Below are 12,465 nucleotides of genomic sequence, written 5' to 3' on the forward strand. Positions count from 1 at the left end.
AATAACATGTAAAAAATCAGTAATAACTCTCTATGCTTAAAAAAAGTGTTCATAAAAGAAATTAAGGGCTTTGGAGTATCAAACTGAGAAACTTTGGCAAAGCAAATGAAACTATTAAAGTTATAAGACAACCTGCAGAATGGGAAAAATAACTGCAATCCATCCATCCAATAAAGAGCTAATATTCAAAGTATATAAAGAACACAGCTCAATGGCAAGAAAGAAAATGACCTGTTTAAGGATGGGGAGGGTCTTACACAGACATTTCTCAGGATAAGACATTTATATAACCAATTCCATGACATGTAAATGGAAGGTGAAAAAATCCCAGCATCATTAATCATAGAGGAAAAACTGCATAAAAATCATGTCACCTTGAACCTGTTTCAAAAAGACAGAAAATAATAACGCTTTGGAGAAGATGTGGTGAAATGGGAATGGCTGTCCACTGATGGGCAAAATAAAAGATTAAATTCAAAGTGTTTCGCCACAAAAGATGCATAAATGCAGTTATGTGTCCATCAGTTTGGTCATGCTACATTATGTATGTATGTCAAGCCACCTCCACTGTGACCCACAAACATAGACAATGATGATTCATAAGTAGCAAGGGAGGAAAGGAGGAAGAGAAGGAGGGAGGAAGAAATAAAATGATTTAATTAATGCAACAACCAGAATTACTCACCTGGAGACAGGAAAAAGCTGGAGTCAGACTCTACAAGAGGAAAGAGAAGCTGAAAGACCAGTGTCAAAATGAGGTGGCAGAGCTCCTTGGGGCCCAGCCTTGGTATGGCTGCAGGAGAGCCCCCACAGCTGCAGGAGCAGATCCTAGGGGGGCCTGCTCTGCTAAGCTAAAGTCAGTGCAAATGTGCCCGATCCTAAGTACAACTGCTTAAAGGGAGCAGTGTTACTTCTGACCTTTCATATATGTGCCATGCTTGTACCCCAAGAAGTAGTGTGACTCCATGAGGACTCAACATACTTTATGCATAAAAGTAATTATCATCAATATGAATAAAAAATATATAATCCTTCTGCTGTTCTTTGATATTTTCAAATACATCGTTTATTTCTCCCTAATTTCATCTAATGCAAAGTGTCTTTAACAACAAAATGTTGAAGGTAGCTCAAGCATCTAAAATGAGAAATTAAAAATATCCTCTGTGGGTGCCTTGGTCCTGCCTCAACTAGATGATGAGACAGACTTAGTAGACTTCCTGGGGGAAGCCTGATATCCTCTCAGTGGAGCAGATGGGAGGAGGGGGGAGAAGAGGGCTTGGGGGGGAAAGGAAGGAGGGGGAACTTGGATTGGAATGTAAAAAATTAATTGGAAAATGAACAACAACAACAAAAATATCCTCTGTGTCTCCCACAGCTCCAGAGTACCACCCTCTGACCTCTGAATCATTGTGATTTTGCTACTGTTGTGTCCTCTGTCAGAAGGAAACCCCGGGGGAACACAGCTTGTACTTTAAAAATGATAACAGTACTTTTAATTTATGCCTGAAAACAATGGTGATGCCCGTTTCTGAACTGGCCTTGTGCTAGGTGAGAGACACTTTCTGCACTTCTCCAGCTGGCCACCAGTGGTCTGAACATTCGACCTCCCACTGACTGGCCCCTTGGTTGGCACAGTAGCAATAGAGGAAATTCTGACCATCCCTTCTTATTCTGAGCTATACCATAGTAGTCAAGCAGCCTGCTATAGACTGTTGTACCAACTGCCTTCACAAATCCCTTCCACAGATTGAGTTACCAAGTTTCCTATGAATAAGGACCTGAACTTAAAAGGCTATGCAGAAAGGTAAGTTGATCTGGGACTTTGAAAGGGATTAAGCTGTAATACTATTTCCCCTATGAAAATGTATAGCCTCCTGTTGGTTATGTAATTGGGTAGGTATTTGATAGATTAAGGCTTCATTCTGTATTGAACCTGTGACATTGGTGGTATGTAGAGAGTCCAAATGGTCCAAATAGTAACTTGGAAGTTACTATTTCCCTTTCAGCTTCTGTAATCTTCGGAATAGTTTGCTGTTACTGCATATCCACACAAACCATATCTCCTCTGCATTCACACTAATATTAACCAAGGATCTATAATTTATTGTCACTAAGAATTCCTCATAAGCACTGAAAATACCTCTTTCTCTAGAGAGAAAACATTTCAACATCTCCTATCAGTGACTGATGCTCTAATTATTGAGTCCATGTAATTTTTTATGGATTCCAAGGCCAATACTACATACAGAGGGTCATCTGAACTCATAGCCATTATCTAAGAGGAAACACATGCTAGTGGAGCTTAAGGCTGTGTCTAGCTCACAGCATTCTAGCCAGAAACAGCTTGAAGGAAAGATCTAGCTCCTGAACATAGAAAAAGAAACACTGCTAAGAACCAAGCATGGTCCCAGAGAACCAGAGTCCTAGTGAAATGGCATGAGCTCAGAATGGGGCTCAAGCTCGAGCAAAAGTCTAGTCAGAAAGAGTAAGTGTATTGTCAGAAAGGAGTCCTCCAAGAAATATGCTGAGATGAACTAGACCAGAGCTTTACCAGAAGGGAATCTGTCAAATGTGAGCTGGAGAAGCCAGGGAGTGCTGACAGGCAGGGAGAACCAGTCAGCCTGATGCCAAATGAGAGAAAGACTAAGGGGAGAGAAACATTCTAGACTTCCAAGCAATTGAAGACAGATTTGACAATATGTAGAGGGCACCAGGTCCTCGTGCTCACAGACACTGGAGGAACCAGAAATAAATATTTGCTTTCTGCCCAGAAAGCTGGGAATGAATGTTGTTGGTAACTTGGTGATCTTAGCTCTCTGTAGAACCTGACTTCAACCAAATCCCCAAGAATGTTTATCCCAAACTGCCCCTCCCTGGACATGTATGTATCTTTAGCTCTCAGTCAACAGAACCCATCCCTAAGGGAGATGTCATATGTACTTTATAGCCTAGTGACCTGCACACTATCTCAGTCAGAGACCACACCAGGTCCTAAACCATCAAGCTGCAGAACCCATCTTCATGTTCACATGTACTTAGAGTTGAGTTTTGATGTAATTATGTCTCCTTGTGTACCAGGGGTTGCATTACACCAGGAAGCTTTTGCTTTCAAAAATTGTACTGTGGTTAAATATGCTCACAATAAACTGCCTAGAGTCAGACTCTAGAAGTTTCAACCAGCACTAAAAAGCTTGGCTAAACCAAGTTTTCCTTCTTGCCTCTTGAGTTTCATTTTCCCGATGGGGATTCTTGCAGGGACCCCCCACACCTGGAGTCCCTCCCACATTTGCCTTTCTGAAGTGACCTTTAGGTACATCACTTCTGCTCAAAGTCATTCTCTGCTATGCCTTTCTCTGCTTAAATCATACATGAGCTCCTGCCCAATATGGCTTAACCTGTTTTTCCAGTACCTCTGGTAACTGTGTTGCAGATCAACAATAAGAATAAATCTACCTCCCTGTGTATCTTTATGATTGTCTGCCTGTCTGGAATCCGGGCATCTTTCAAACCTGCTTTATGGCTACATTTCCTCCCAGGTCAGACTTTGTGCTTCCTGTGTTCCTCAGGAGCAGGTTGAGATCTGTCTCTGGTTATTATTCTCCCTCCTGAGAATAGGCTGAGGAAGACCTCAAAGAGAACCACAGTCCCTTTGTAACCACTGTCCCAGTGGGGTTACCACAGTGTCATCAGACACTAGCAAGAGAAGCTCAAATTGATTCACCCAAAGATTCAGCGCTATTGAAATGCTTCACAGAGCTGAGAATTTTCAGTTACCTTGTAATACCAAAGAATGAAAAAGTTGAGATGCATTTTGACTTTCCAAACTTGGTCAATGAAGCTACAGGAAATAAGAAATTATTTGTATCTGGCCCGTGGCTGCTGTAGTCTAAAAGCATGGTGAGCCAAGTGGTCACCTTTGCTTGAGTGAGTGCTTCACAATCAAGAACAGATGGTGACCCTACATGAGTTTCTGTTTCTGAGTTCACAATGCTCAAGGAACTCAGGACTAGATACAAAATGAAGGACTTAACCAAACGTGTCTCCACATGTCACAGACCATGTCTATTTGCTTGGACTATTCCTAGCACCAATTTCAGAACTGTGATCCTGTCAGAAGAGAGAATTTCATTATAAGAATATCATATGGAAAAGTGCTGACAGGGTATCAGAGAATCTCAGTATGGAAGACAGGCCAGAATATCACAGAGGTGTGAACCACAGAAGGCACTGCCACTCCCAAAACGATTTAGACCAAAAGGAGCAGGTTCTGGGCTGGGCAGATAGTTGAGATGGGAAAGCTTGACTACCAGAAACTATACAGAAGAACCAGTAGTGGAAGCACATGCTTGTAATCCCAGCTCTGGAGAGGCAAAATCAGGCATACCCTTGGGGCTCCTGAGATCTGCTAGCCAGCCAGCTTGGATGTAGGGGCATCTTGTCTTGCCAGTGAATTTGAGTAGTGGCCACACCCTTTAGGCATGGTTTCAGGTACAGATGTGACCCCTTAAAATAGAGGAGGGGCTAGTGCCTGCTCTCTTGGGTCACAGAGCAGGAAGGTCACAGTGGTTACCTACTCTTATCTGTGTAAGTTCTTCCCTAGTAAAACACCTATTTATCATTTATCTCAGGCCTGGTGCACTCATTTAAACTCCACCTTCACCTGGACAACTTGAAGAGTTCCAGACCATTAAGACATCTATCTGGAACAGCAGCTGATGAACAATATCCAAGGCTGTCCTCTGGCCTACATGTGTACACATGTGAGCACATGATGTGCACACACAGAGAAAGAGAGAGGGTGGAGGAGGAAGAGAGAGAGAGACTGAGACTCACACTCACAAGGAAACAGACTGGAAATATTAAAAACTAAAGGTCTTAGAGGGAACTTGCAGAGCTGGTACCTCAACTCTGAGAAGCGTGCCAGGTGTTTTGTGTTAGTGTCGCTAAGGCAACATGAAGAGACTGGTTCTGTGGGTTGGGGGAACAACTGTAACTGTAACTGAATCTACCTAAAACATCAGCAAGGTAATTGGGATGATGACATTTATGGCAGAAATGCTCATAGAACTGGAAAGAGAAAGTTCCTTCTCTCTCAGTCTTTGAGACTCCCCCAGACAAGGAGCCATCTGGCAAAAAAAAAAAAAAAATAAGCATTACTGCCTGGCTTCTTAAAGCAGAGAATAAAATAACAGGCTTGAAGTTGAGAGACAATGACTAAACCTGAAAGCATTTTTTAAACCCATCTCAAATGCTACCTCCTCCACAAAGAATATTTTACTTTCATATATTTATTTTTGTGTGGTGGACATGGGGTGTGCATGCTATAGCAAGCTTGTGGAGGTCAGGGAATAATTTTCATGAATCGGTTCTCTCAAAATGCAACTCAGGTCAGAAGACGAGGTAATAAGAACTACTGACAAATGCAGACACAAAAGTCCTCAGTAAAATGCTAGCAAACTACCCTATTCACAATAGCCAAGGCATTAAGCAAGACTAGATGCCAACCAACAGATGAATGAATTTTAAAAATCTCTAAATCATAACAACCTATAAAAACACAAAGATAGCCAAGGCAATCTTAAAAAGAAAACACTAAAGGCATACATAGGCCAGTAACAGAATAAAGACCAGAAATTAGCCCATACCTGTACAGTAAATTAATCTTTGCATAAGTGCTGTGGATACTTGGCACATGGGCAAAGGATAGTCTCTTTACAAATGGTGTTGGAAAAGCTGGATATCCATATGCCAAAAAAAGAGAAAGAAATTAACACCTTACCACATAGCATATACCAAAAAATCAATGCAAACTGCATTGATGACTTGAGCACAAGACATGAAACTATTTTTAAAAATAGGGAAATACTTCTTGATATTGTTCTTGGCAGTGATTTTTTTCTTTAATATATTTTTAATTAAAATAGTTGCATCATTTTTCCCTTTCCGTTTCTTCCCTCCAACTTCTCCCATCCAGGTCTTCTCCCTCCAATTCTTTTCATGTTCCCCCATCTCCCTCTCAAATTAATGGTCTATTTATCATTATTATTGTTACACACAGACACACACACACACACACACACACACACACACACACACACACAAATGTACAATACAACCTGCTAAATCCATTTCTGTTGTTTGCATGTATATGATTTCAAGGGTGGCCACTTTGTACTGAATAACCAATTAGGGGCCTTGTCCCTAGAAGAGGCTAATACTCCTTCTATCCACAGTCATTAGTTGTCTGTAGTTCTTTGTCTAGGGTAGGATACCATGAGATTCTCCTCATTTCATGATAACATGTCTACTGGTATTGTCAATGTCCAGGTCTCGTTTAGGTAAATTAGCAGTAATTTTTGTAATACAGGATACAAAAGCAAAAGGACACAGGTTACAACAAAAGCTTTCACATAGCAAAGGAAATAATTACCAGAGTATAAACAGAGTCCATAGAATGGGAGAAAATATTTGCAACATATATGCAAGGACAAGGCAATGACAAGACATATTATAGAGGGAAGCTGAACAACCCAGTAGCAAACCATCAAACAACCTAGTTCAAACCCCGGTAAAGGAAGCTGGAACAAAATTAAACACACACACACACACACACACACACACACACACACACACACACACACACAAAGCCGCATTTACCTGAGTCATAGAAAAGAGAGAAACCCAGCCGATATTCAACCGGAAGCCAAAGCTTTCTCTCTAACTAGCTAGCTTTCATTGTGCCAAAAGGCACTATGCACACTACCAGAGAAAAGTAATGATTAATCCCATGCTAAGGTGCCTTCTAAATATTTCTTTTTATACCCAAAGACCTGAGCTGGTCTCAGCTTTGCTCAGGGAAGGTTGTTTGTTTGTTTCTTCTTGTTGTGTTTGTAATGGACAGCAGTCAATGGAAAGATGCATAACTGGTCAGTCAAAGAGCTGAGAATAAGTTTAGAGTTGAATGGTCAGCTCTAAACAGGACATCTGTATTAACCCCGCTAATAGCACCATCGCCATACCACTGCCACACCACCACCACCATCTCCACCATCACCACTGCCACCACCATCACCACCATCACCACCATCACCACCACCACCATCACCATCATCACCACCATCACCACCATCACCATCACCACCATCACCATCACCACCATCACCATCACCATCACCATCATCACCACCATCACCACCATCACCACCATCACCCACCACATCACCACCACCACCATCACCATCACCCACCACCATCACCACCATCACCATCACCATCACCACCATCACCATCACCACATCACCACCACCACCACCATCACCATCACCACCACCACCATCACCACCATCACCACCACCATCACCACACATCACCACCATCACCACCACCATCACCATCATCACCACCACCACCACCATCACCACCATCACACACCATCACCACCATCACCATCATCACCATCACCACCATCACCACCACCATCACCATCATCACCACCACCACCACCATCACCACCACCATCATCACATCATCACCACCATCACCACCACCACCGCCATCACCACCACCATCACCACCATCACCACCATCACCACCATCACCACCATCACCACCATCATCACCATCACCACCATCACCACCATCACCACCATCATCACCATCACCACCATCATCACCATCACCACCATCTCCACCACCACCATCTCCACCACCACCACCGAGGCTCCAAAGGCACCACAGAAGAGGAGACAGAAAGAATGTTAGGGCCACACAACAGGGAAGAGTGAGTCCTGTGAATTGCTGTCTTCTGGACATTACATAGCTATCAAAATCATAAACTCACAACATTCATGGCTACTGTTAGTAATCAGGCATCTGTACTGGCCTGCCCTTGGGGTTCTGACAGGACATGCTCTCAGCTGCAGCCACTAAAAGCACCACCTGTGCATATTCACTACTTTCCCTTTAAAGGGCCCTGCCCATCTCCCATCCTCCTCTCTCTCTCCTCCCTCGCTGCCCTCCCCCCTCTCTCCCCTCTGTCTACATATTCCTTTCTCTCTCTGCTTCTCTTCCTGTTTCTCTGTCTCCCTCCCCCTCTATCTATCTCCCCTTCCCCTCCATCCTTTTCCCATTTTCTTTCCCCTAATTAAAAAGAAAAAAAAAAAAAGCCTCCAAGTGAGCTCTGTCACATGGTGTCTTTCTCTCATGTACTGCTTTTTTTTTTTCTTGGTTTTTCGAGACAGGGTTTCTCTGGACAGGGTTTCTCTGTGTAGCTTTGGAGCCTATCCTGGCACTCACTGTGGAGACCAGGCTGGCCTCTAACTCACAGAGATCCGCCTGCCTCTGCCTCCTGAGTGCTGGGATTAAAGGTGTGCGCCACCAACGCCTGGCTGCACTGCTTTTTTAATTATAACAGTTAACCCTATAAGACCTACACAAGCGCAAGCCAGGCAAATCCATCGTAGATGGGATAAAGATAATCTCTAGGCCCCATCCCATCTATAGTGATGTTATTGTAAGTGGATAGTTGCTAGGGGAGGGGGAATCATTCTTTATTGAGGGTATGAGAATTAACAGATTTTTCTGTGCTCCATAGATGGCTCCACACTCATGCACATTTGGGCATCAACAACTGGACTTAGGTTATCAAAAAAAGACAATAAAAACGATAAAAAAGACATAAAGTTGCAGGGGAGAATTATGGGAGCATATGGGTGCACTGCATGGGGAACTGAGTGTAGACATGATCATATGTCATTGTATGCATGTATAAATTCTCAAAAATAAAGAAAAATTAAGTATTTAATATCACTAATCACCAGGAAAACCCAAATGTGATATTACTTCATATCTGTTACAATTGCTGTTTCCAAATGATAAAGTAAATCACAACAGTTGGAAATCATGTGGAAGGGAAAAAAATCCTGATACATTGTCCAGTGAAATGCAAAGCCATTATAGAAGCAGAATGAATATTCCTCAAAAAATTAAAAATCTGCCATGTCATCTCACTTACCAGTATATACCCAAAGGAATTGAAATAATGATACTGAAGAGATATCTCCATTTTATCATCATTGCTACTTTATTCACAAGAGCCAATATATACAACCAGCCTAAATACCCATCAGTGAATGCATAAAGAGACTGTGGTGTGACTGTGCAACCGGATACAGTCAATTGCATTACGCAGAGGAATCTGAAGCACATTATTGCCTGTGAAATCAGCCAAGACCAATACTCCTGGTCCTTGTTGTATGTGGGAGCTGAAGAAAGGATCCCAGGTGAAGCAGAGAGCAGCAGAGGGGTGGATGCCAGGAGTTCGGGAGTTGGAAAGAGGGGATAACGTTGTTCACAGGTAAAGGCTCAGTTAGGTGGCATGAGTGTGTCTTTAAGATCAGTGTACAGCATGCTAACCATCACTAAAATAAATATTATGTGCTTAAAATTTGCTACGACTGGAGATGTTAAATGTTCTCAGCTACAGAAAAACAAAGGTCATCGTGTGAAGCGATAAATATGTTGGTTAGCCTGACTGTTACCATTCCACATTGCATATTATAGCAAAAGTTTGTGTTGTATACCTTAAAACAGACATTTTATTTATCAATTATGTCTCAACATGACACAGTTTATAATATAATAGCCCAAAAAACAAAAGCCCTCATTTTTGAACCCAACTATATAGAAACAATAAAATCCCACTTACAGAGAAACTAAAGAAAACATTTCAAAAGCACTATAAAGTTAAGTATCTATTGAGCCTCTTCTGACTATTCAATTCTCTACTGTGTGCCAAGAATGGTAAAGAAAAAAAAAAAAAAGAGCAGACATGTTGGTGTCTGACTTGAAATGGAAAATCTTCCTGACAGGATACTAATCGACACTTATGAGCCAATTCACAAAATCTTCTGAAAATATACAGCTATTAGCTAGTGTGGGCATAGCATTTGATCTATGCAGATTTAGGAAGAAGACCTGTAAATGCTAAGAAACTTTCTATTGAAGAGTGAACTTTACATAGATTAAATGGCTCTCCCAAGAGGCACTGTAGTGGTCTGTGACAAGAGGAAGCACGATACCTTGTGGGGAGATGAAGAAAGAATGTGGTTGAGTGGCAGGCAGTACCAGACATCATGGTAGAGAGGTAAGTGCCAAGAAGTAGGGAGATCAGGAAGCAAGGAAGATTGTGTATGCCCTAATCTCTAGGGAGGAACACCATAAAATTTATCATTTACGAAAATTAGTTTCCTGAAGCCATTAGAACTTCCAAACCATGCGTAGGTCCTGAGAGTGGAAATTTACTGCCAAAGGCAATGGAGTGCCATAGGAAGAACAGAGTTGAGCCAAAGTTCATCTGACAGGGCAGGGTGGTACCAAGAATACAAGGTAGAAGAGAGGAAGAGGTGGAGATTCTACTGTTCCTCCCTTACCTCCTGATGGAGCTATTTGGTCTGGGCCCTCCTCTCACCTAACTGAAGGAGTCACTAAAAGGTCAAGGGTTCAATGTTGGCTAATTGAAGGAAACTTGCAGGAAAGATAAAGCTAAATTGTCTTCCCTGCCTCTCTGCTGTGCCTGAGCTAAAACAGAGCCAGTTAGGTACAGTTTCAGCAAGGGAGGAGGGTCTGTGCAGTGCAATGAGAGGGGGCCTGGAGAGGGGGAGTGAAACCCAGAGATGTGAAGTCACAATAAATCAAGGCCTCTGGCTATGGTTCTGGGTACCCAATGTTCCCTTAGGTCCATCAAAGTACAAATATAAGAATTACATAATGTAAAATCATCTAGAGACTCTCCCCAAACGATCACAATTCTACAATAATCAGCTTGTCTGGCAAACACCAGCTCTTTCCACACTTGAATTCCCTTGACTCCCTAAAGATGTCCTAATCCCCTGGCCAGAGAAGCCAGTCAACAGGCCAGTGAACAGCTGTCCACACAGTCCTGCTCTGGATGAGAGTAACACTGCAAATCACCGGTGGAGCTTGACAACAGGAGACGTGAAGTCTCCAGAAAACCGGAGACCCACCAGGTAGTTTCTGTGATCTCAACTCCAGTAAGAACTCCTAATCACCTCTCCAGAGGAATCCTGGAGGTTTCACAGTTTTCTAACACCCTAATAAAAGCGGGAGCTCTTTTGTTTCAAAGTACCCTAAAATCCCTAGATTCCTAAGCAGCCACTTAAATTAAAAACATACCTTCTGAATCTCTGCCACTTGCTTAGCTAGCTCTAGGCAGAAGAAATAAGAAGCTGAGCACGATGAGGTCTTTGAGATGAGAACGCACACTCTCTAAGTGTTGAGATGGGGCAAACTAAACAATGATTGAGAACACTGTGAAACACATCAGTAAAGTTAGCACTCGGTAAAGACAAGGCCTGGTGGAAATGAGACTGTGCAGGGAAGCTAATTGCTTCCCCTCTGGACTCCCTCCTGAACCATAAAGACTGGAGCCATGGGGAAGAATAGCAGAGGAGGCTCAGAGAGTAGACTCCTGACTTCACAGTCTGCTCTTTCAATGGCCAGTTTCACCAACTGGCCATCTACAAGAATTAGATCAGCAACTCAAATCAACAAGTGTGAGCTTTCCTTAGTCCTACCCCACCCCCCACTGTGGGCAAAACAACCTCTTTCCTTATGGTTCAGGTGCTTAGCTTTTGTTTACATTTTCTGTAATTGCAAAGCAAGAACAAATAAAAGAATTATTGGTCCCTTAATCTCCCAGGGGTTTCACTTTACACCCTGGTGACCATATCAGTCACTATTGTATTATTTAGAGCCAAAGGCCAGGGCCCCCATTCATGCCCTTCCTCCATTCCTTTATTACTTGTTCCCTGGTGCCCTCCTGGTCCTTCTCTTATTCCTACTGCACTCAGTCCCTCTCTTCCAGGGTTTAGCAGAGCTCTATCTACACCATGACAAATACAAAGAAAAAGGAATTTTTGCTTTAAGAAAAGTAACACCGCCCACTTTCTCAATTTTGACATTAAAAGCCATTCTCTTCTACATTTTGGAGAGCTGTTGGTTCTCTGGGGAGAGGAAAGAAAGTGGTTGGTTAAGAGGTAAAAGCCCTTAAAACCAGACAATGGGGTTGTCTTAGGAGGTACATTTCTAGTTCTGAACCTTGTATTTAACTCTGAACTGGTAGAAACATAATTTTTGAGTTTCAAGCTACTGAAGCCTCATTTGATATTCTGAGCATTAGTTTGGTGATCTTCGTGGTGCTGCCTGCTATGGCGGTCACTGACTTGGTCATTTCTTAGAGAATGGAGTAATCAGAAGAAGTCAGGTTTAGCGTCTTCTTATACTAGAATTGTATGTATGTAATGAACACACACTGTTAATGTACTCCTGTGTCTTCTCATGTGAAGGTGGGGATCTTGACACATAAACCTTGGCCAATAATTTCAACTGAAAAACCCTACTCATCAAAGGACATTTTTCTGAAGACTTTTTTTCATACCATCTATC

Source organism: Cricetulus griseus, chromosome 5 (genome assembly GCF_003668045.3).
Source record: "Cricetulus griseus strain 17A/GY chromosome 5, alternate assembly CriGri-PICRH-1.0, whole genome shotgun sequence".
Lineage (NCBI taxonomy): Eukaryota > Metazoa > Chordata > Mammalia > Rodentia > Cricetidae > Cricetulus > Cricetulus griseus.